General features: G+C 38.8%; 1 protein-coding gene across 16 annotated transcripts in view; it reads left to right on the forward strand.

Moving 5' to 3' along the window:
• The window catches only part of LRATD2 (LRAT domain containing 2), a 714718-nt gene that overhangs the window by 89888 nt on the left and 600883 nt on the right, over positions 1 to 23947 (forward strand). For 15 of the 16 annotated variants that reach the window (XR_009498431.1, XR_009498437.1, XR_009498433.1 and 12 more), the window contains 2 exons: positions 13094 to 13276; positions 21672 to 21757. The gene's annotated coding sequence lies outside the window, so the exon portion shown is untranslated. The remainder of the gene's footprint in view (positions 1 to 13093; positions 13277 to 21671; positions 21758 to 23947) is intronic. The other variant, XR_009498440.1, reaches the window with a different exon arrangement.

Consider the following 23947-nt stretch of genomic DNA (forward strand, 5'->3'; position numbering starts at 1 on the left):
TCCTTTTATTTCTTTTTCTTCTCTGATTGCTGTGGCTAACACTTCCAAAACTATGTTGAATAATAGTGGTGAGAGTGGGCAACCTTGTCTTGTTCCTGATCTTAGTGGAAATGGTTTCAGTTTTTCACCATTGAGGATGAAGTTAGCTGTGGGTTTGTCATATATGGCCTTTATTATGTTGAGGAAAGTTCCCTCTATGCCTACTTTCTGCAGAGTTTTTATCATAAATGGGTGTTGAATTTTGTCGAAAGCTTTCTCTGCATCGAGATGATCATATGATTTTTCTCCTTCAATTTGTTAATATGGTGTATCACATTGATTGATTTGCGTATATTGAAGAATCCTTGCATTCCTGGGATAAACCCCACTTGATCATGGTGTATGATCATGGTGTATGATCCTTTTAATGTGCTGTTATATTCTGTTCGCTAGTATTTTGTTGAGGATTTTTGCATCTATGTTCATCAGTGATATTGGCCTGTAGTTTTCTTTCTTTGTGACATCTTTGTCTGGTTTTGGTATCAGCGTGATGGTGGCCTTGTAGAATGAGTTTGGGAGTATTCCTCCCTCTGCTATATATTGGAAGAGTTTGAGAAGGATAGGTGTTAGCTCTTCTCTAAATGTTTGATAGAATTTGCCATCTGGTCCTGGGCTTTTGTTTCTTGGAAGATTTTTAATCACAGTCTCAATTTCAGCGCTTTTGATTGCTCTGTTTATACTTTCTATTTCTTCCTGGTTCAGTCTCAGAAGGTTGTGATTTTCTAAGAATTTGTCCATTTCTTCCAGGTTGTCCATTTTATTGGCATATAGTTGCTTGTAGTAATCTCTCATGATCCTTTGTATTTCTGCAGTGTCAGTTGTTACTTCTCCTTTTTCATTTCTAATTCTATTGTTTTGAGTCTTTCCCCTTTTTTCTTTGATGAGTCTGGCTAATGGTTTATCAATTTTATCTTCTGAAAGCACTAGATTTTAGTTTTATTGATCTTTGCTATTGTTTCCTTCATTTCTTTTTCATTTATTTTTGATCTGATCTTTTTTTTTTTTCCACACACACACACTGTATTTTATTTTTACAAGAGATAAATAGACTGACACCAAGCATTGTACATGGATGACCACAACAAAAGCAACAATGATTGCAATTACCAAACATGAAACACACTCATACTATGTCATAATATTGACATTCAGTCCAGTAATCCTCCACTGTAACAGCTCCTTTACTTTGCAGTGAAAATTGATTTCTATATTCTTTGCCTCTGAGTCCTTGTGGGATTTTTAATTTTTTTAATTCAGACAGAAAGTCACAAAAATTATACTCATTCTCATCAGTTCACTTAGTCCCATGTAATTAATTTTTTTTTTCATCTTGATCTTTTGTTAGCACTTTTATGAGTTCATCAGTTTTTCATTAGAGTTCTGAAAATGCTTATTCATTCAGTTCAGCAGTACAGTCAGTTACCAGAAACCTGTACTTGTCAGAGTCTTTTCCATGAATTTCTTGAAGATGAAAGCCTTTTATAGGAACATATTTGCAAAAGCATCAGAGTACACCCAGAACTGTCTGTAAATGACAAAAGACTTAAACATGACCACTGTTAAAGATTTGATGAAAGTTCATAATAATGCAGTTGACAAGAAAATTAGTTATTTTTGAGATATACATTTTAAAGTAATAACTAGGATTATTACTTATAACATTATACCAGAACATATAAGATTTTTAGAAATTTCATGCAATGTCTGAAACATTTATATTAACATATTTCCATACATATTTCCATACAAATACAAATTAAGATTTTTAGAAATTTCATATGATGTCTGAAACATTTATATTAACAGATTTCCATACATATTTCCATACAAATACAAATATAAGATTTTTAGAAATTTCATGTAATGTCTGAAACATTTATATTAACATATTTCCATACAAATAACCCAATGAAAGTTTAGTATTTGTTGTTTTGTTTGTTTGTTTTTTTATACTGCAGGTTCTTATTAGGCATCAATTTTATACACATCAGTGTATACATGTCAATCCCAATCGCCCAATTCAGCACACCACCATCCCCACCCCACCGAAGTTTTCCCCCCCTGGTGTCCATATGTCCATTCTCTACATCTGTGTCTCAGCTTCTGCCCTGCAAACCGGCTCATCTGTACCATTTTCCTAGGTTCCACATACATGCATTAATATACGATATTTGTTTTTCTCTTTCTGACTTACTTCACTCTGTATGACAGTCTCTAGATCCATCCACGTCTCAACAAATGACTGAATTTCGTTCCTTTTTATGGCTGAGTAATATTCCATTGTATATATGTACCACTTCTTCTTTATCCATTCGTCTGTTGATGGGCATTTAGGTTGCTTCCATGACCTGGCTATTGTAAATAGTGCTGCAATGAACATTGGGGTGCAATGTTGGGGTATCTTTTTGAATTATGGTATTCTCTGGGTATATGCCCAGTAGTGGGATTGCTGGGTCATATGGTCATTCTATTTTTAGTTTTTTAAGGAACCTCCATATTGTTCTCCATAGTGGCTGTATCAATTTACATTCCCACCAAGAGTGCAAGAGGGTTCCCTTTTCTCCACACCCTCTCCAGCATTTGTTGTTTGTAGATTTTCTGATGATGCCCATTCTAACAGGAGTGAGGTGATACCTCATTGTAGTTTTGATTTGCATTTCTCTAATAATTAGTGATGTTGAGCATCTTTTCATGTGCTTCGTGGCCGTCTGTATGTCTTCTTTGGAGAAATGTCTATTTAGGTCTTCTGCCCATTTTTGGATTGGGGTGTTTGTTTCTTTAATATTGAGCTGCATGAGCTGTTTATGTATTTTGGAGATTAATCCTTTGTCCGTTGATTCGTTTGCAAATATTTTCTCCCATTCTGAGGGTTGTCTTTTCATCTTGTTTATGGTTTCCTTTGCTGTGCAAAAGCTTTGAAGTTTCATTAGGTCCCATCTGTTTATTTTTGTTTTTATTTCCATTACTCTAGGAGGTGGATCAAAAAAGATCTTGCTGTGATTTATGTCAAAGAGTGTTCTTCCTATGTTTTCCTCTAAGAGTTTTATAGTGTCCAGTCTTATGTTTAGGTCTCTAATCCATTTTGAGTTTATTTTTGTGTATGGTGTTAGGGAGTATTCTAATTTCATTCTTTTACATGTAGCTGTCCAGTTTTCCCAGCACCACTTATTGAAGAGACTGTCTTTTCTCCATTGTATATCTTTGCCTCCTTTGTCATAGATTAGTTGACCATAGGTGCGTGGGTTAATCTCTGGGCTTTCTATCTTGTTCCATTGATCTATGTTTCTGTTTTTGTGCCAGTACCATATTGTCTTGATTACTGTAGCTTTGTAGTATAGTCTGAAGTCAGGGAGTCTGATTCCTCCAGTTCCATTTTTTTCCCTCAAGACTGCTTTGGCTATTCGGGGTCTTTTGTGTCTCCATACAAATTTTAAGATGGTTTGTTCTAGCTCCGTAAAAAATGCCATTGGTAATTTGATAGGGATTGCATTGAATCCGTAGATTGCTTTGGGTAGTATAGTCATTTTCACAATGTTGATTCTTCCAATCCAAGAACATGGTATATCTCTCCATCTGTTGGTATCATCTTTAATTTCTTTCATCAGTGTCTTATAGTTTTCTGCATACAGGTCTTTTGTCTCCCTAGGTAGGTTTATTCCTAGGTATTTTATTCTTTTTGTTGCAATGGTAAATGGGAGTGTTTCCTTCATTTCTCTTTCAGATTTTTCATCATTAGTGTATAGGAATGCAAGATATTTCTGTGCATTAATTTTGTATCCTGCAACCTTACCATATTCATTAATTAGCTCTGGTAGTTTTCTGGTGGCAGTTTTAGGATTCTCTATGTATAGTATCATATCATCCGCAAACAGTGACAGTTTTACTTCTTCTTTTCTAATTTGTATTCCTTTTATTTCTTTTTCTTCTCTGATTGCCGTGGCTAGGACTTCCAGAACTATGTTGAATAATAGTGGTGAGAGTGGACATCCTTGTCTTGTTCCTGATCTTAGAGGAAATGCTTTCAGTTTTTCACCATTGAGAATGATGTTTGCTGTGGGTTTGTCATATATGGCCTTTATTATGTTGAGGTAGGTTCCCTCTATGCCCACTTTCTGGAGAGTTTTTATCATAAATGGGTGTTGAATTTTGTCAAAAGCTTTTTCTGCATCTATTGAGATGATCATATGGTTTTTATTCTTCAATTTGTTAATATGGTGTATCACATTGATTGATTTGCGTATATTGAAGAATCCTTGCATCCCTGGGATAAATCCCACTCGATCGTGGTGTATGATCCTTTTAATGTGTTGTTGGATTCTGCTTGCTAGTATTTTGTTGAGGATTTTTGCATCTATATTCATCAGTGATATTGGTCTGTAATTTTCTTTTTTTGTAGTGTCTTTGTCTGGTTTTGGTATCAGGGTGATGGTGGCCTCATAGAATGAGTTTGGGAGTGTTCCTTCCTCTGCAATTTTTTGGAAGAGTTTGAGAAGGATAGGTGTTAGCTCTTCTCTAAATGTTTGATAGAATTCACCTGTGAAGCCATCTGGTCCTGGACTTTTGTTTGTTGGAAGATTTTTAATCACAGTTTCAATTTCAGTGCTTGTGATTGGTCTGTTCATATTTTCTGTTTCTTCCTGGTTCAGTCTTAGAAGGTTATACCTTTCTAAAAATTTGTCCATTTCTTCCAGGTTGTCCATTTTATTGGCATAAAGTTGCTTGTAGTAGTCTCTTAGGATGCTTTGTATTTCTGCGGTGTCTGTTGTAACTTCTCCTTTTCCGTTTCTGATTTTATTGATTTGAGTCCTCTCCCTCTTTTTCTTGATGAGTCTGGCTAATGGCTTATCAATTATGTTTATCTTCTCAAAGCACCAACTTTTAGTTTTATTTATCTTTGCTATTGTTTTCTTTGTTTCTATTTCATTTATTTCTGCTCTGAACTTTATGATTTCTTTCCTTCTGCTAACTTTGGGTTTTGTTTGTTCTTCTTTCTCTAGTTTCTTTAGGTGTAAGGTTAGATTGTTTACTTGTGATTTTTCTTGTTTCTTTAGGTAGGCTTGTATAGCTATAAACTTCCCTCTTCGAACTGCTTTCGCTGGATCCCATAGGTTTTGGGTCGTCGTGTTTTCATTGTCATTTATCTCTAGGTATTTTTTTATTTCCTCTTTGATTTCTTCAGTGATCTCTTGGTTATTTAGTAACGTATTGTTTAGCCTCCATGTGTTTGTCTTTTTTACGTTTTTTTCCCTGTAATTCATTTCTAATCTCATAGCGTTGTGGTCAGAAAAGATGCTTGATATGATTTCAATTTTCTTAAATTTACTGAGGCTTGATTTGTGACCCAAGATGTGATCTATCCTGGGGAATGTTCCATGCGCACTTGAGAAGAACGTGTAATCTGCTGTTTTTGGATGGAATGTCCTATATATATCAATTAAATCTATCTGGTCTATTGTGTCATTTAAAGCTTGTGTTTCCTTATTTATTTTCATTTTGGATGATCTGTCCATTGGTGTAAGTGAGGTGTTAAAGTCCCCCACTATGATTGTGTTACTGTCAATTTCCTCTTTTATAGCTGTTAGCAGTTGCCTTATGTATTGAGGTGCTCCTATGTTGGGTGCATATATATTTATAATTGTTATATCTTCTTCTTGGATTGATCCCTTGATCATTATGTAGTGTCCTTCCTTGTCTCTTGTAACATTCTTTATTTTAAAGTCTATTTTATCTGATATGAGTATAGCTACTCCAGCTTTCTTTTGATTTCTGTTTGCATGGAATATCTTTTTCCATCCCCTCACTTTCAGTCTGTATGTGTCCCTAGGTCTAAAGTGGGTCTCTTGTACACAGCATATAGATGGGTCTTGTTTTTGTATCCATTCAGCCAGGCTATGTCTTTTGGTTGGGGCATTTAATCCATTCATGTTTAAGGTAATTATCGATATGTATGTTCCTATGACCATTTTCTTAATTGTTTTGGGTTTGTTTTTGTAGGTCCTTTTCTTCTCTTGTGTTTCCCACTTAGAGAAGTTCCTTTAGCATTTGTTGTAGAGCTTGTTTGGTGGTGCTGAATTCTCGTAGCTTTTGCTTGTCTGTAAAGCTTTTGATTTCTCCATCAAATCTAAATGAGATCCTTGCCGGGTAGAGTAATCTTGGTTGTAGGTGCTTCCCTTTCATCACTTTAAATATATCATGCCACTCCCTTCTGGCTTGCAGAGTTTCTGCTGAGAAATCAGCTGTTAACCTTATGGGAGTTCCCTTGTATGTTATTTGTCGTTTTTCCCTTGCTGCTTTCAGTAATTTTTATTTGTCTTTAATTTTTGCCACTTTGATTACTATGTGTCTCGGCGTGTTTCTCCTTGGGTTTATCCTGTATGGGACTCTCTGTGCTTCCTGGACTTGGGTGGCTATTTCCTTTCCCATGTTAGTGAAGTTTTCGACTATAATCTCTTCAAATATTTTCTCGGGTCCTTTCTCTCTCTCCACCTTCTGGGACCCCTATAATGCGAATGTTGTTGCGTTTAATATTGTCCCAGAGGTCTCTTAGGCTGTGTTCATTTCTTTTCATTCTTTTTTCTTTAGTCTGTTCCGCAGCAGTGAATTCCACCATTCTGTCTTCCAGGTCACTTATCCGTTCTTCTGCCTCAGTTATTCTGCTGTTGATTCCTTCTAGTGTAGTTTTCATTTCAGTTATTGTATTGTTCATCTCTGTTTGTTTGTTCTTTAATTCTTCTAGGTCTTTGTTAATCATTTCTTGCATCTTCTCAATCTTTGCCTCCATTGTTTTTCCGTGGTCCTGGATCATCTTCACTATCATTATTACGAATTCTTTTTCTGGAAGGTTGCCTATCTCCACTTCATTTAGTTGTTTTTCTGGGGTTTTTTCTTGTTCCTTCATCTGGTACATAGCCCTCTGCCTTTTCATCTTGTCTATCTTTCTGTAACTGTGGTTTTTGGTCCACAGGCTGCAGGATTGTAGTTTTTCTTGCTTCTGCTGTCTGCCCTCTGGTGGTTGAGGCTATCTAAGAGGCTTGATGGGAGGCTCTGGTGTTGGGTACAGCTGACTGTTGCTGTGGCGGTCAGAGCTCAGTAAAACTTTAATCCACTTGACTGTTGATGAGTGGGGCTGGGTTCCCTCCCTGTTGGTTGTTTTGCCTGAGGCAACCCAACACTGGAGCCTACCTGGGCTCTTTGGTTCGGTTAATGGCAGACTCTGGGAGGGCTCACGCCAAGGAGCACTTCCCAGAACCTCCGCTGCCAGAGTCCTTGTCCCCACAGTGAAACAGAGCCACCCCCCGCCTCTGCAGGAGACCCCCCCAACACCAGCAGGTAGGTCTGGTTCAGTCTCCCCCAGGGTCACTGCTCCTTCCCCTGGGTCCCGATGTGCACACTACTTTGTGTGTGCCCTCCAAGAGTGGGGTCTCTGTTTCCCCAGTCCTGTCGAAGTCCTGCAATCAATTCCCACTAGGCTTCAAAGTCTGATTCTCTAGGAATTCCTCCTCCTGTTGCCGGACCCCCAGGTTGGGAAGCCTGACGTGGGGCTCAGGACCTTCACTCCAGTGGGTGGACTTCTGTGGTATAAGTGTTCGCCAGTCTGTCTTTGATCTGATCTTTATGATTTCTTTCCTTCTGCTAACTTTGGGGGTTTTTGTCCTTCTTTCTCTAATTGCTTTAGGTGTAAGGTTTGGTTGTCTATTTGAGATGTTTCTTGTTTCTTGAGGTAGGGTTGTATTGCTATAAACTTCCCTCTTAGAACTGCTCTTGCTGCATCCCATAGGTTTTAGGTCATCGTGTTTTCATTGTCATTTGTTTCTAGGTATTTTTTGATTTCCTCTTTGATTTCTTCAGTGATCTCATGGTTATTTAGTGGTGTATTGTTTAGCCTCCATGTGTTGGTATTTTTTACAGATTTTTTCCTGTAATTGATGTCTAGTCTCATAGCACTATGGTCGGAAAAGATACTTGATAGGATTTCAATTTTCTTAAATTTACCAAGGCTTGATTTGTGACCCAAGATATGATCTATCCTGGAGAATGTTCCATGAGCACTTGAGAAGAAAGTGTATTATGTTGTTTTTGAATGGAATGTCCTATAAGTATCAATTAAGTCCATCTTGTTTAATGTATTATTTAAAGCTTGTGTTTCCGTATTTATTTCCATTTTGGATGATCTGTCCATTGGTGAAAGTGGGGTGTTAAAGTCCCCTACTATGATTGTGTTACTGTCAATTTCCCCTTTTATGGCTGTTAGCATTTGCCTTATGTATTGACGTGCTCCTATGTTGGGTGCCTAAATATTTACAATTGTTATATCTCTTCTTGGATTGATCCCTTGATCATTATGTAGTGTCCTTCTTTGTCTCTTGTAATAGTCTTTATTTTAAAGTCTATTTTGTCTGATATGAGAATTGCTACTCCAGCTTCCTTTTGATTTCCATTTGCATGGAATATCTTTTTCCATCCCCTCACTTTCAGTCTGTATGTGTCCCTAGGTCTGAAGTGGGTCTCTTCTAGGCAGCATATATACGGGTCTTGTTTTTGTATCCATTCAGGCAGTCTATGTCTTTTGGTTGGAGCATTTAATGCATTTACATTTAAGGTAATTATCGATATGTATGTTCCTATTACCATTTTCTTAATTGTTTTGGGTTTGTTATTGTAGGTCTTTTTCTTCTCTTGTGTTTCCTGCCTAGAGAATTTCCTTTAGCATTTGTTGTAAAGCTGGATTGGTGGTGCTGAATTCTCTTAGCTTTTGCTTGTCTGTAAAGTTTTTGATTTCCCCATCGAATCTGAATGAGATCCTTGCTGGAGAGGGTAATCTTGGTTGTAGGTTTTTCCCTTTCATCACTTTAAATATGTCCTGCCACTCCCTTCTGGCTTGCAGAGTTTCTGCTGAAAGATCAGGTGTTAACCTGAAGGGGGTTCCCTTGTGTGTTATTTGTTGTTTTTCTCTTGCTGCTTTTAATATTTTTTCTTTGTATTTATTTTTTGATAGTTTGATTAATGTGTGTCTCGGCGTGTTTCTCCTTGGATTTATCCAGTATGGGACTCTCTGCGCTTCCTGGACTTGATTGACTATTTCCTTTCCCATATTAGGGAAGTTTTCAACTATAATCTGTTCATATATTTTCTCAGTCCCTTTCTTTTTCTCTTCTTCTTCTGGGACCCCTATAATTCGAATATTGGTGCATTTAATGTTGTCCCAGAGGTCTCTGAGACTGTCCTCAATTCTTTTCATTCTTTTTCCTTTATTCTGCTCTGCAGTAGTTATTTCCACTATTTTATCTTCCAGGTCACTTATCCGTTCTTCTGCCTCAGTTATTCTGCTATCGATTCCTTCTAGAGAATTTTTAATTTCATTTATTGTGTTGTTCATCATTGTTTGCTCTTTATTTCTTCTAGGTCCTTGTTAAACCTTTCTTGTATTTTCTCCATTCTATTTCCAAGATTTTGGATCATCTTTACTATCATTACTCTGAATTCTTTTTCAGGTAGAGTGCCTATTTCCTCTTCATTTGTTTGGTCTGGTGGGTTTTTACCTTGCTCCTTCACCTGCTGTGTGTTTCTCTTTCTTCTCATTTTGCTTCACTTACTGTGTTTGGGGTCTCCTTTTCGCAGGGTGCAGGTTCGTAGTTCCCGTTGTTTTTGGTGTCTGCCCCCAGTGGCTAAGGTTGGTTCAGTGGGTTGTGTAGGCTTCCTGGTGGATGGGACTGGTGCCTGTGTTCTGGTGGATGAGGCTGGATCTTGTCTTTCTAGTGGGCAGGACTGCGTCTGGTGGTGTGTTTTGGGGTGTCTGTGACCTTATTATGATTTTAGGCAGCCTCTCTGCTAATGGGTGGGGTTGTGTTCCTGTCTTGCTAGTTGTTTGGCATAGGGTGTCCAGTACTGTAGCTTGCTGGTCATTGAGTGGAGCTGGGTCTTGGTGTTGAGATGGAGATCTCTTGGAGAGCTTTCACCATTTGATATTACATGGAGCTGGGAGGTCTCTGGTGCACCAGTGTCCTGAACTCGGCTCTACCACGTCAGAGGCACAGGCCTGAAACCCAGCCGGAGCACCAGGTCCCTGTCAACCACACAGCTCAGAAGAAAATGGAGAAAATAAAGAAAGAAAGAAAGAAAAATAAAGCAAAATAAAATAAAGTTATTAAAATAAAAAATAAAAAATTAAGAAATTATTAGAAATAAAAATTAAAAATTTAAAAAATAATTTAAAAAAAGAAAGAAAGAAGAGAGCAACCAAACCAAAAAACAAATCCACCAATGACAGCAAGTGCTAAAAACTATAATAAAAAGAAACCAAAAAGAACCCCCAAAAAACGGACACACAGAACCCTAGGACAAATGGTAAAAGCAAAGCTGTACAGAGAAAATCACACAAAGAAGCATACAGATACACACGCACAAAAAGAAAAAGAAAAGAAAGAAATATATATTTATATATAAAAAGAAAAAAAAAACGAAAAGAGCAACCAAATTAATAAACAAATCTACCAATGATAATACTAAACTAAGATAAACATAAAACCAGAAACAAATTAGGTGCAGAAAGCAAACCCGAAGTCTACAGTTGCTCCCAAAGTCCACCGCCTCAATTTTAGGATGATTTGTTGTCTATTCAGGTATTCCAGTGATGCAGAGTACATCAAGTTGATTGTGGAGATTTAATCCACTGCTCCTGAGGCTGCTGGGAGAGATTTTCCTTTCTCTTCTTTGTTCGCTCACCTCCTGGCGTTCAGCTTTTGATTTGGCCCTGCCTCTGCGTGTAGGTCGCCTGAGGGCATCTGTTCCCTGCCCATACAGGATGGGGTTAAAGGAGCAGCTGATTCAGGGGCTCTGGCTCACTCAGGCCGGGAGGAGGGAGGGGTACGGAATGCGGGGTGAGCCTGTGGCGGTAGAGGCCGGTTCTCCCGGGGAAGTTGTCCCTGGATCACGGGATGCTGGCAATGGCGGGCTGCACGGGCTCCCGGGAGGGCAGGTGTGGATAGTGACCTGTGCTTGCACACAGACTTCTTGGTGGCTGCAACAGCAGCCTTAGCATTTCATGCCTGTCTCTGGGGTCCGGGCTGATAGCCACAGTTCGCGCCCATCTCTGGAGCTTGTTTAGGCAGTGCTCTGAATCCCCACTCCTCACACTCCCCAAAACAATGGTCTCTTGCCTCTTAGGCAGGTCCAGACTTTTTCCCGGACTCCCTCCCAGCTGGCTGTGGTGCACTAGCCCCCTTCAGGCTGTGTTCACGCAGCCAATCCCAGTCCTCTCCCTGGGATCTGATCTCCGAAGCTCGAGCCTCAGCTCCCAGTCCCCGCCCGCCCCGGCGGGTGAGCAGACAAGCCTCTCGGGCTGGTGAGTGCTGGTCGGCACCGATCCTCTGTGTGGGAATCTCTCCACTTTGCCCTCTGTACCCCTATTGCTGTGCTCTCCTCCGTGGCTGTGAAGTTTCCTCCCTGCCCACCCCCGTCTCTGCCAGTGAAGGGGCTTCCTAGTGTGTGGAAATTTTTCCTCCTTCACAGCTCCCTCCCAGAGGTGCAGGTCCCGTCCCTACTCTTTTGTCTCTGTTTTTTCTTTTTTCTTTTGCCCCACCCAGGTACGTGGGGAGTTTCTTGCCTTTGGGGAAGTCTGAGGTTCTCTGCCAGCGTTCAGTAGGTGTTCTGTAGCAGTTGTTCCACATGTAGATGTGTTTCTGATGTATTTGTGGGGAGGAAGGTGATCTCCATGGCTTACTCCTCCGCCATCTTGAAGGTCCCCCCATATATATATATATTTATACCGAGGATTACATTCAAGAAAATCTGAGCAATACTGCTTTACAATCCAAGGCCCAGGCCCAGACATTTCTGCATCAGAGAGCACACCCCAGGCAAATGGCCTTTGACCCTAAGATCACTGAGATTCCACGCTGGGAGAATTCTGTGATGAAGAGCTGGGAGGCCAGTTAATTGCCCTTGCCTTCAGCAGCCAAAGCTCAAGGAGTGGGCTGCCTTGTGATAGTGCGCTCCTGAGCATGCCAATAGCAGTTGCCTTTCAAAGCATAGATGTATTAAATGAGTTCTTAAAATGACCTGATTCCTGGCAGGAAGCCCCAGGGGATGTGCAAGAATTTCTTGTGAAGATCATCATTGTTGATATCGGTCGTCCTCGAGAAAAGGCATTTAGTAGACTTGCATTTGTCTGGCGTGTTTGGAGTCTGCCTGGTTTATGGGTTGTTTTAGGAAGATGGATGTTTGAAATAAATCTTTGCCTACAGCAACCAGAGGCCTTCCAGATCACCTTTAGTAAGGGAGAAGGCAGTGTACTGATGGGAAAGAGCATAGCATTGTGAATTTGAAGACCTGGGATTGAGTCTAAGACTGTCTTCCTGGGTGGCCATGGGCAAGTCATCTAATGTTTTCAGACTCAATTTCCTTACACATAAAACAGGAGTAATGATACCTTTCCTTGACTTCACAGAGGCATTTTAAGGATAAAAACAATAACGTATGTAAAAGTGCTTTGCAATATCCCAAACTTTTATACAAATGGTAACGGTTTGTATTGAACATGAATGATGATAATTAAGAGATGCCTTCCAAACAATAATAAAACTACCATCTTACAAATGAGGAAACAGAGACTAAAAACTTGACAAATGAAACAGCAGTAAGTGATGACGCCAAAATTCAAACCCAGGCCATTCTGGTTTTAAAGTCCGTGCTGAGAACCACTATGTTGGAAAATATGCATTTCAGAGAACATATGGACTCCAAGGCTGCATGCTTCTTGAAGGAAAGGTATTGCTGCCTGTCTCTTACTTCTGGCAGTGGCGCTGGTAGAGAGAACACACTGTGTTAGTGGAAAATAAATATCCTCACGTGTCCTCCTCTTCCTCTTTCTTTTTGGGATTCTTAAATTATTGTTGTAATTTTTTGGATGCAAAAATTGCTCTGTCAGCCCACATAGCTCACTGTCTTATTTGGAGTAGCAAATAAACAAGCAAAAGCTGGGCTAAACTTCAGGAATAAAATTTGTTCAGGTTGAAAAATATATAATTAGCCAAATGCCTGTTTTGTTCATTTTCAGATATGGGCACCAACAAGGAGCACAAGCCATCAGGAAATCACGCGGCAAAGGCTCACACTACAATTGAATTTTAGCACTGCTAAAATGAACTTGAAGACTGAAATTGTTGTCCAGCTTAGTTGAGCTCAGTTTGGGACAAGCTCATTTGGAATTTCCTGCCTTTTCTGTAAAAGATCCAGCAAGGTAGAGATTATAGCTTCATAATTCAGAATTTTACCTGTATTTATTATGCACATACTACAGGGAAAGTCACTAGAGCCGTCCCTTGGTATATATAAGGGGTATTGGTTCCAGGACCCACCATGCCCCCTCAGGTACCGAAATCTGAGGCTGCACAAGTCCCTTGTATAAAATGATGTAGTATTTGCATATAACCTAAGGATATCCTCCCATGTACTTGAAATCATCTCTATATTACTTCTAATACCTAATACAATATAAATGCTATATTTATATATATATATTGCTAGTATGCAGCAAATTCAAGTTTTGCTTTTGGAACTTTCTGGAATTTTTTTTTTCTAATATTTTCTATCTGCAGTTGGTTGAACCTGCCCGTGGGGAACCCATGAATATGGAAGGTCCACTTTATAGGAGTCTTCTAGGGCTGCCATAATAAAGTACCACAGACAAAGTGGCTTAAACAACAGAAATTTATTTTCTCTTGATTCTAGATCAAAGTTCATGTGTCTGCAGGGTTGATTTTTTTCTGAATGCTTTTCTCCTTGGCTTACACATAATTCTTTTCTATGTTTTCACATAGTCTTCCCTTTGTGTGTCTGTGTCCTAATCTCCTCTCCTTATAAGGACACCAGACAGATTGGTTAGGACCTACCCTAGTGACCTCATTTAACCTTGATTTTCTGTTTAAAGACCCTAACTCCAAATATAATCACATTCTGAGTTACTGGGGTTTAGGACTTCAACATATGAATTTGGAGGCAGGTTGAGGGGGCAGGGACGCATAGTTCAGCCCATTATAATCACAAAGTGGGACAAAATAAAAATAGCAGTTAGATCTCCAAATGACACTTCCAAGCTTTAATAAAAATCTTGGGACCTAGAAATGAAAGGGAGACAAACAAAATTCTTTAAGATTGTGTATTTTTCACTTTCAGCTAAGGAATTTATTTTAATTCCTTTCATGCTTCTGTTGTTAAACTAACAAAGTCCCTTTCACATTTGGGAATTGCAGGTTATTTCCCAAGGAAAGGGGTTATTTGGTGACATTAGTGACATGTAGATTCTAGCTTCATTCTGTGAGAACCACTCACTGCACAGATACATGCACTTCTCACATGAGTCATGGAGGAGGAAGAGAAATATTTCACCATCAGAGGGAAAGCTACCAGCAGTCAGAATGATTTTGTGTTCTTCTAGAGCCTATTGAGTGCAGAGTTGAAGGCAGGACCTTGTGGTGGCTTCAGATAAAGCTTGTGCTTGTTGGTAGGACCTCTACCCAAACTAATGTGATACCCACCACTCTGTCTAGATACATTGTCTGAGAATGCTCTTCAGACTTGTCATCTGACTCAGCCTGCATTCTTGTCTCCCCAATAGTTACACGATTTCCTTTCTTCATTTGTTTTTCTTTATTGAGGTTTATTGAGGTATAATTTACATATAGTAAAATTCACCCCTTATTTTAGGTGTACAGTTTGAAGGGTTTTGAAAAATGTATGCATTATGTACTTGCACCACACTTGAGATACAGATGATTTCTTCCCACCCCTGAAATATCTCTTTACTCCTTTGCATTCTTTCTTAAATGTTTAAATAGAGTTCAAAAGTGAAACCATCTGGGCCTACTGGTAAGGATGCAACTTGGAATTCAACTTCTTTACTAGATAATAGGCTATTCAAGTTATCTACTTCTCTTTAGTTAGCTCTGCAAGTTTGTGTCTTTCAAGGCATTGGTTTATTTATCATCACATTTATTGGAATAAAGTTGTTTAAAATGTTCCCATACTATCCTTTTCATGTCTTTTGGAGCTGTAATGATGTTCCCTCTTTCACTTCTGCTATTGGTTGTTTGTGTCCTCTCTTTTTTATTCGATCAGTCTGATTAGAGGTTTATCAATTTTGTTGATAAAAACTGCATTGAGCACATAAGATAACACAAGAGCAAGCAGATGAGACAATTTTAAGTGTTTGCTTTATAATCCCAGCATGCTCTTCAAACAAGTGATTGCTGAAGTGTGAAAGAACACTAGTAAGAAATTTGGTTTCAAAAATGAACCACCAGTCATGGCAATGATGATGATTATAATTATCTTAATAAATAAGACTTTGTGTTTAGTATAGTCAGTCTTTGTGATTAGTGGTTGCTGTGGATTATATCACAACTATTTTAATTCGATATTATAAATATAAAAATGAGACAATAAGTACCCTAAACTTATGTTAAGCACACAAACTATCTACATGCTTTATATGCTTTCCATTCATGGTTACTCTTTTTGCAGGAGGGATACAGGCAGGCAGCATTTATTGATGGGGTGCAGAACAGTGGTATTGCTATACGATTAGGTAATATCTTACTCAAGCATCAAGGTAGAAAAATAACAAATGAGCTGAAAACCAATTAATGGTCCACAATCCCTCTTCTTAAACTGTGTGGTCAGATGTGTCCTGAAACTCAGAATTTTCATATTTTATGAAGGTAGTAAGGTGCATGTGTTCTCACTTAATTAACACCTTTGGTGGGAATCTGGGGCAGCATCTCATAATCAAACACACTGGAAAAACAATGACCATAAATAACCTCACAGAATTTGATGCCAAATGAGTTACTCCAAAATGCTGTCTTTCAAAGACTTTTTTGGATTTTAAGACTGAAGATAAGAAAGGACTATAAACATACATGGTCAAATAGCCCATGAAAAATATTCTAAATCTCCCATAAAAAATGGTATATTGGTTTTGTGTATAGTGTCCCATCTTTCCACTGGAAAGATGGCTTTCCTGGAGGAACAGCCAATTGTTCCTCCAGGGTAGAACAGATTGCTATTGCTTTAGTCGAGCACCAGATGAAGTAATTGGCTTGCATTAGGGGCCCATTTTGAATGAAAATTATGCTTTCTCTCTTTATTTTTTGGCCAAGCTCATACAGTTGAATTTGGGGAGATTAAATCAATGTATGTTTGATACAACTGAACCACAGAGTACTTGCTTGAACAGTTTTACATGTGCCAACAGGAATAGACAAGAATAAAAATAAACACCAGTGCCAAACTACAGCCTTCCGAAACAGCAACACATTTATAAGAAGTTAAAATATATGCATAGAGATGGCAGAAGATGATGTATTCTGAGGCCTGCACAGAAGCAAGTTAATGTGGCAACACAAGCTAATGAACTGGTGGTATCCAATGTGTTAATACTTCTCTGTGTGAAGTTTTGTACTGCAATTTTAAAAATAATCCAAATATATTTTAAAAATGAAATCTGTATCAAATTCCATGATACAGTTTGATTGTCTCCATGATTTATTCTAGATGTAGACAAAAACATAGCAACAATAATAAAAATAACATATTGATCATAATTAACATTTCTTGAATACTTACTATATGCCAAATACTGTTTTATGTGCTTAAGACATTAACTCATTTAACATTCATTTATTCTTTCAATAAATAATTACTGAGCATTCGCTTTGTATTAGGCATTGCTTTAGGTCAGTGATACTCAAGTAGGAGAGATTTTGCCTTCCAGGGGATATTTGGCAATATTTGGAGACATTGTGCTTGTAATAACTGAGGAAGTGCTATTGGCATCTGATGGGTAAAGGCCAGGGATGCTGCTAAACATCCTACAATGTGGGACAGCGCTCACAACAAAGAAGTATCCTGCCCAAAATGTTAGTAGTGCTGAGGTTGAGAAACCCTGTTCCGGTTGACAGAGATACAAGAGTGAACAAGATAGACAAAATGGCTGCCTTCTTCACTTTATGTGTTGCAGTGAAAAGAAACAAACCATTTAAAAAGTAAATATTTATCAATTTTCTTAGAAGGTAGTGAAGGTTTTCTATTACAAAGGAAAAAAAAACTGGGGGGAAAGGATAGGGTGTGTGTGTGTGTGTGTGTGTGTGTGTGTGTGTGAGATTGGCTGCAGGGTGTTGGACATTTAAATAGTATTTAGGGAAGACCTTGCCTAAGAGATGACTTGGGAGGAAAGTCTTGCAGGTGAGGGAGCATGTATGTGGATACCTGGGGAAGAGTTACTTCCAGGCAGAGGGAACTGAAAGAGGAAAGAACCCAGGCAGGAAAAAAAAAAAAAAAAGCATGGCAAGGAACAGCAAGGAGACCACTGTGACCTGAGGAGAACATAGGAGGGGATGCAAGATTAGAGAGATGGGGGAGGGACATTGTGTAGGGTTTGTAGACTAGACGAGTGTAAGGATCTGAGTTTACTCTGAGTGAGAAGGGGAGCCATGGCAAGGTTTTTTTTTTTTAAACTAGATAAATAATATTTTAATACAATCTTTTTTAAATCAAAATTATTCAAACTATTATGATGAACAAAATATCAAAGTTTTGGTTTTTTTTAGTTTTTATTTTTTTCTAAATTTTAAAGATAGTATTGACAATGCTGCACTGAACGATACTGGAACCCAAGGCAAAAGGAAAAATGGAAGCCCCTATGTACAGTTGACCCTTGAACAACGCAGGGGTTAGGTGCACTGACCCTCCAGATAGTAGAAAATCTGTGTGTAACTTTACAGTGGACCCTCCCTATTGGTGGTTTCAACCAACCATGGATGGTGTAGTACTGTAGTATTTACTATTGAAAAAAACTTGGGCAGCATTTTGAGCTAAGGAGTGTCATGAGCTGATTTATGTTTCTAAAGGATCCTGCTGACCACTGCATTGAGAATTGACCAAGGACAGAAACAAAGAGACCATTAAGTAGTCATGGCAACAGTTCATGAGATTGTAGTGGCTTAAACAAGGGTTCCAGCAGTTACAGGTGAGAGGTGGTTGGATTCTGGACATGTTTTTCAAGGTTGAGGTAACAGAATTTTGTGAATGCATTTTTAAACTGAGCCCCTAGAAGAATGGGATTGTCATTTACTGAAATGGAGAAGGCTAGGGTAGGAGTAGTTTGAGGAGGAGATCAGAATCATCATGTTTAATTTGGATGAGGAGTTTTTAATTTGAGGAGTCTCTTCAAGCTTTCAAGTGGAGATGTCCAAAAACTTGTAACCACTCTGTGAAATAGATACTACCATTAGTCCCATTTTGGAATTGAGGAATCAGGAATAAAAAGGTTAAGTAACTTGTCTAAGATCACCCAGCTATTAAGTGATATCATCAGCCTAGATTCTGATGATACAAACTGACATCTTGCTGAAAAAAATCTCATCAGCCCCTTTCTCCTGGGATGGCACCTCTTGGTCTCCATTTCGATGGATGGCCTTGACCAGCTGTTAGAGAAATTCTCTGCCCTGAAGTGAGGTCTTGAGACAGAGCCTTTTATGCAGTTGGTACCTGAAAATTAAGCTGCTTTCTTTGCCAACTTTTTCTTTGAATCATGTGCTAAAGCCAACCACAATGTAAAACCTAAAGAAAAGATGGGGATTCTGCAGTTGCAGGCAGCTTAGAAAATGATCCTTTATTGAGCATCTACATTAGAAAGACCACTGACTCTGGGGATTCCACAGATAAACCTGCATTAAAATACAGCCTCTGTCACTCACTAGTTGTGATTTCCTGGTACTAAAATGTAACTTTTCTAAGTCTGTCTTGAGCAAGTAGGTAATGCATGTGGGAGCAGTATCTCTGTGGTGTGTCCACGTACCCCAGTGGCTTTTTCACCCCAAGGGTCAGGCTTATACCTGATCAGCCCGGTGAAGAGGTCCATTCTTCACTGCTTTAGTGGCCATAGAATCTGTATGGTTTTGCTACGTTTTTGTTTATTGTCTGTTCCCCACTCTAGAAAGTATGCTTCCTGAGGGGGCAGGGGTTTGTCTGCTCTGTTTACTGTTCAGGACAGTGCCTGGCACATAGTAGGTGCTCACTGAATATCTTTTGAATAAAGAAATGAATAATCCTCACTGTAATCATCCCTGGGAGCGTGGCTCTATTTTTATCCCCATTTTACAGATGTGGAAACCAAGGCTTAGAGAAATGGGGCAGGGTACCCAGAGCTACCCAGCAGCAGGAGGCAGGACCTAGTCACATGATATGAAATAGATGTAGAGTTTAGAAAACCCACCACTGAGTGTATCAGCAGTAGCAGAGTCTAATAATTAAGTCTTTCTGAGTTCAATGCCCATCTCTGTTTGACCTCTCTGCTTCGTAATTCCATCCATAAGTGGGAGATGACAATAATACACCTACATTATAGAGTTTCTGTGAGGATTAAATGAGTTAATACAAATATAGTGCCATGTAACAAATGCTATTATGACTATTAGATAATATTAATATATTTTGTTCTTTAACTTATAACACATATACACCTTGCTCCCATCTTCCACCTCAACCTTCACATTTTCCAACTGTGTCCAAACTTTAGCAAGGTATTTGCTTATATATATATTTAGCTAATTTGTGCGTGTGTCTTAAATTACCCATTATGTAAATGGCTTTGGTTTAGTAAGCAGAATGTGCTAGGATATGGTTAATGGGAAATTGTTTTGTGCAACTTAGAAAACAGAAGAATCATAACAGAATCCTCTAGGGAGATAGTCTGATAAAGGTGTAACCAATACATTTTCAGGTTTTTATTTTTAAATAATAACCAGTCACTAATGCAGTAATGGCTAAGAGCAGAACATTGATTTCTCTGTGGCAAGGTGGATTGTGTTTTCCTGCTGCATTGCCAGCTCTCATCTTTGATATTAAGCTGCCTCCCTTCAATCTAATATCTGTCAATCTGGATTTCAAGAAATACACTTCAAAACAGTGTGGAGGCTTTGTCATTTTTGTGGATGGGTGATAGAAGATTTTTTTGCATGTGTGCTTTTTTTGGTAGGAGCCATTTACTTTTTAGCAGAGCTAGAATCTAACCTGATATGATGCCCTGTGCAGTTAAATTCCTTAGCAGACTGGTGAGGCTCTTAAATTCTTTTAAAGAGAAGGTTCTTGGACTTGGCTGTTTTTCAGGTGCCCTCTGATGCTTTAGGCAGAACTGCTGTTTGATCTATGCAAATCTTCCTCTAGCCTGGAAGTACTGGCCCCTCTCTGCTGAGGGGGAATAGCATTGTTCAGTGTAACTAGATCACAGTAGAACAAATCCCTGAGGAAACTTAAAAAAATCAAAACCAAAGTCTTATTACTGAGCTTTCCCCAATATTTTCTTTTCCAAAAAAACTAAAACGAAAAACAAACAAACAAAAAACAACCTTAACTTGTTGTGTAGATGTCAGAGGAGATTATTAGTTAAGCCTAAGTGAAAAATTCTTCCATGCATTTATTTATTCATTCATTCATTCGTTTACTCACTTATTCATTTAACATTATTTATCATGGACTCACTATATGTTGGGTATTTTGCTAGGTGACAGAGGGGTGAGGTGGCTATACAATTATTAACAAAATAAAAAAAAACCACTTTCTATCCTTATTTTCTTTATGAAAGCTGAGATTTCAAAGCAGATGTCCCCCCAAAAGCCTCTTGTTTCTATTTAACAACCCATATTAAGCACCTTAATATGCAAAGAATTGTGTGCAAAGAATTGTGCTGGGCACTGTGAATATATGAATGTGACCCTCAAGTCCTAATAAGGAGAAACATAGTGTATGTATTCAAAGCTATTCTCCAGTAGGTTTATGATCTGTGGTAGGCAGAATTCTAAAATGCCTTCTTCCCCAGATGTTCAGTCCTAATTCCCAAGAATGTAAATATGATGAGATATCACACTCATGATTATGTTACATTTTATGGTAGAAGGTTTTTGTGGTGTAGTTAAGGTTACTAATCAGTTGACTTTGGGTAAATCAAAAGAATGATTGTTCTGGTGGACCTAATCTAATCACTTTAAAGCAGAATTGTCTTTAGCTGATAGTAGAAGGAGGAATAGATTTGGTATAAGGGAGGTTGCTGAGATAGAGGGGGCCACAGGGCAAGGACCTAAAAGTAGCCTCGAGATGCTAAGAGTGGTACCTTGCCAACAGCCAACCAGAAAACGGGGACCTCAGTCCTACAACTCAAGGAATTTAATTCAGTCAGCAACATGAATGAGCTTTGAAGCAAATTCTTCCCGAGTCACCAGTTGACACCTGTCCTCAGCCTTGTGAAACCCTAAACAAAGAATCCAGCTGAGCCTGCCTGGACTGCTGCCCTCCAGAATTGTGCCATTATAAATGGTGTTGTTTTCAGCAACTAAGTTTGTGGTTGTTTTTACACAGCAATTAATATATATATTATATATTTATATATATATATATATATATATAAAATCCTTGGTTATTTTTGTAGATACTTTGTAGTTAAGATATCTTAACACTTGAGTGGATGCTAAGTGATCTATGTAGTTTTTTATGAATGATAATAAAATTACCTCCTTATATTTGCACAAAGCCATTTACCTAGTGCTTTTACATATGATTTTCTCATTTGATTTTCACAGCTTGTGAGGAATCATTATCTCCATGTTAAAGATGAAGAAACTGAGAATGGGACATAATATGACTTGCCGACTAATCATCCTAAGTGGTAAGAGTGGTATTTGAATTCAGGCCCTGGCAATCCCATTTTACTTGGGCATATTCATCAGAAAGTTGATAGGTTACCCCATATAGGCTCTTTTTTATCTTGCTTTCTCTTCATTCCTTCTAACGTCATCATCATTGTTGTCATCAGTACTGAGGGCATTCTCCTCCTCCTGCTTGTTTACTAAATGTTCATTAAACTATGGCAGTTAAAACAATTTTTTTTTAAGTCAGAACATTTACTGAGTATCTATTATGTACCATGGCACTTGCTGTCCAACATGGCAAACAAAATGACAAGTGTCCTCTTGTTTATACACATGATATTGAGTCTGAGAAATAGTCACCAAGAGGATGCACTTCTGATGCATGTGAAATATATAAAAAAGTAGAAATAGACTTCTTTTTCTACAGATGGCTCACCAAATAAGACAATCCAGCAATCTTTGCTCCTCTGGAAAAATTTTTTCCCAGCTTTATTGAGATGTAATTGACATATAACATTATAGATATATTGTATTTTGTATATATATATACGTACATATATAACAATTGTTACAGTTACATAGTTAAATTTTTTCCTGTGATGAGAAATTGTAACACAGTTGCAATTTTTCCCCCCTGTGAAGAGAACTTTTAAGATCTATTCTCTTAACAACTTTCAAATATACAATGCAGTGTTGTTAACTATAGTCACCATGCTGTACATTAGATCCCTAGACTTTATTTCTCTTATAACTGGGGGTTTGTACCTTTCGATCACCTTCACCCATTTACCCCATTCTCCCATTCCCTCCCTCACCCAGCCTCTGACAACTACCAATCTGTTCTCTGTTTCTATGAACTTGAGGTGTTTTAGATTACAGATATAAGTGAGATTATACAGCATTTGTCTTTCTCTGACTTATTTCACTTAGCATAACTCCCTCAAAGTCCATCCATGTTGTCACGAAAGTCAGGATTTTCTTCCTTTTATGGCTAATATTCCACTGTGTGTGTATGTGTATGTGTGATATTGCGTATATATATCACATTTTCTTTATCTGTTCATCCATTAATGGACACTTAGGTTGTCTTCATGTGTCAGCTATTGTGAATAATGCTGCAATGAACATGGGGGAGGGTGCAGATATCTCTTTAAGACAGTGATTTCATTTCCTGTGGATATGTAAAAATTTTCAGTTTCTGTATTACCTTGTTCTTTTCTCTGCCAAAAAATTTCTTTGGGGGAAGTATTCCTATTTCCAGATTTTTCTTTCGGAAAAATGGTCAGGGTAATTTCACTTGTGCTGGAGAGACTGGAATCTGGGAGAGCATAAGGTGAATTTCCAGGTTGTAATCCTACCAGTTTCCTAAACCAGTAACCTGCCTCCCCCCACCCCTGCCCCCCAGCCCCCCTCCCACCCCACCAACCCCCCGAGAATGGTGGGGCAGTGAGCAGGTCTTGGGAAGGCCAAAAAACGTGCACTCACTCTCCCACACAAGACTGCCTTGTGTCCCTTTGAATCAATATAGCTTCCTGGGGAGCCTGTCTGATTGAGACCAGAGAGCCAAGCCACTCTCAACATAGGGCAGAACACCCACCACCCTAAGCTCTAGTCCCTCGTTGTGTTTTTTCTTTCTGTTTTTAATTTTTTTTCTTTGATGGGCACTTTTTGGGTAGGAAGAAATAAAGTCCAGTAGTAAATTAAATTTGAAATCTGGCTTGAACAGTTATTCAGCTATACTTATTATCATCTAATCAGACAGTTTGGGGTTAAAGTAGCCAGGCCTAACCAATCTTATAGAGTCTGTTGCAAGCTGCTCCTGTACCAACTGTTGTCATGGGAATGGGATCATGTGGGTGTGGACATCCCCCCACCAAAGAACATTCTGTGCATAGACCACACTCAAAGGATCTCCGCTGGCAATTAATGGGAGGGCTTAAAAAGGGCATTTTGTGACCAGGGTCAGCTCTGGAAGGCCTGTTTAGGAGGAGCTTGTGGGCTGCAATCTGTTGGGACTCATCTTGAAGCCGGTTCTGCGTGGCCTGCCCACTGCTTTCACTTAGATTACAGGAATATCTGGGGTAGGTGAGGCTAACCATCTCCCGTGTCCCCTGTTCAGCCATCACTTTGTAGATCAATGCCGAGAAGCCCCTGTCTCATTGCTTGTGAGTCTGAAGAGACTCTTCCAGTGTGCAGGTCCCACAGCT

The sequence above is a fragment of the Balaenoptera ricei genome, chromosome 17 (genome assembly GCF_028023285.1).
Source record: "Balaenoptera ricei isolate mBalRic1 chromosome 17, mBalRic1.hap2, whole genome shotgun sequence".
Taxonomy (NCBI): domain Eukaryota; kingdom Metazoa; phylum Chordata; class Mammalia; order Artiodactyla; family Balaenopteridae; genus Balaenoptera; species Balaenoptera ricei.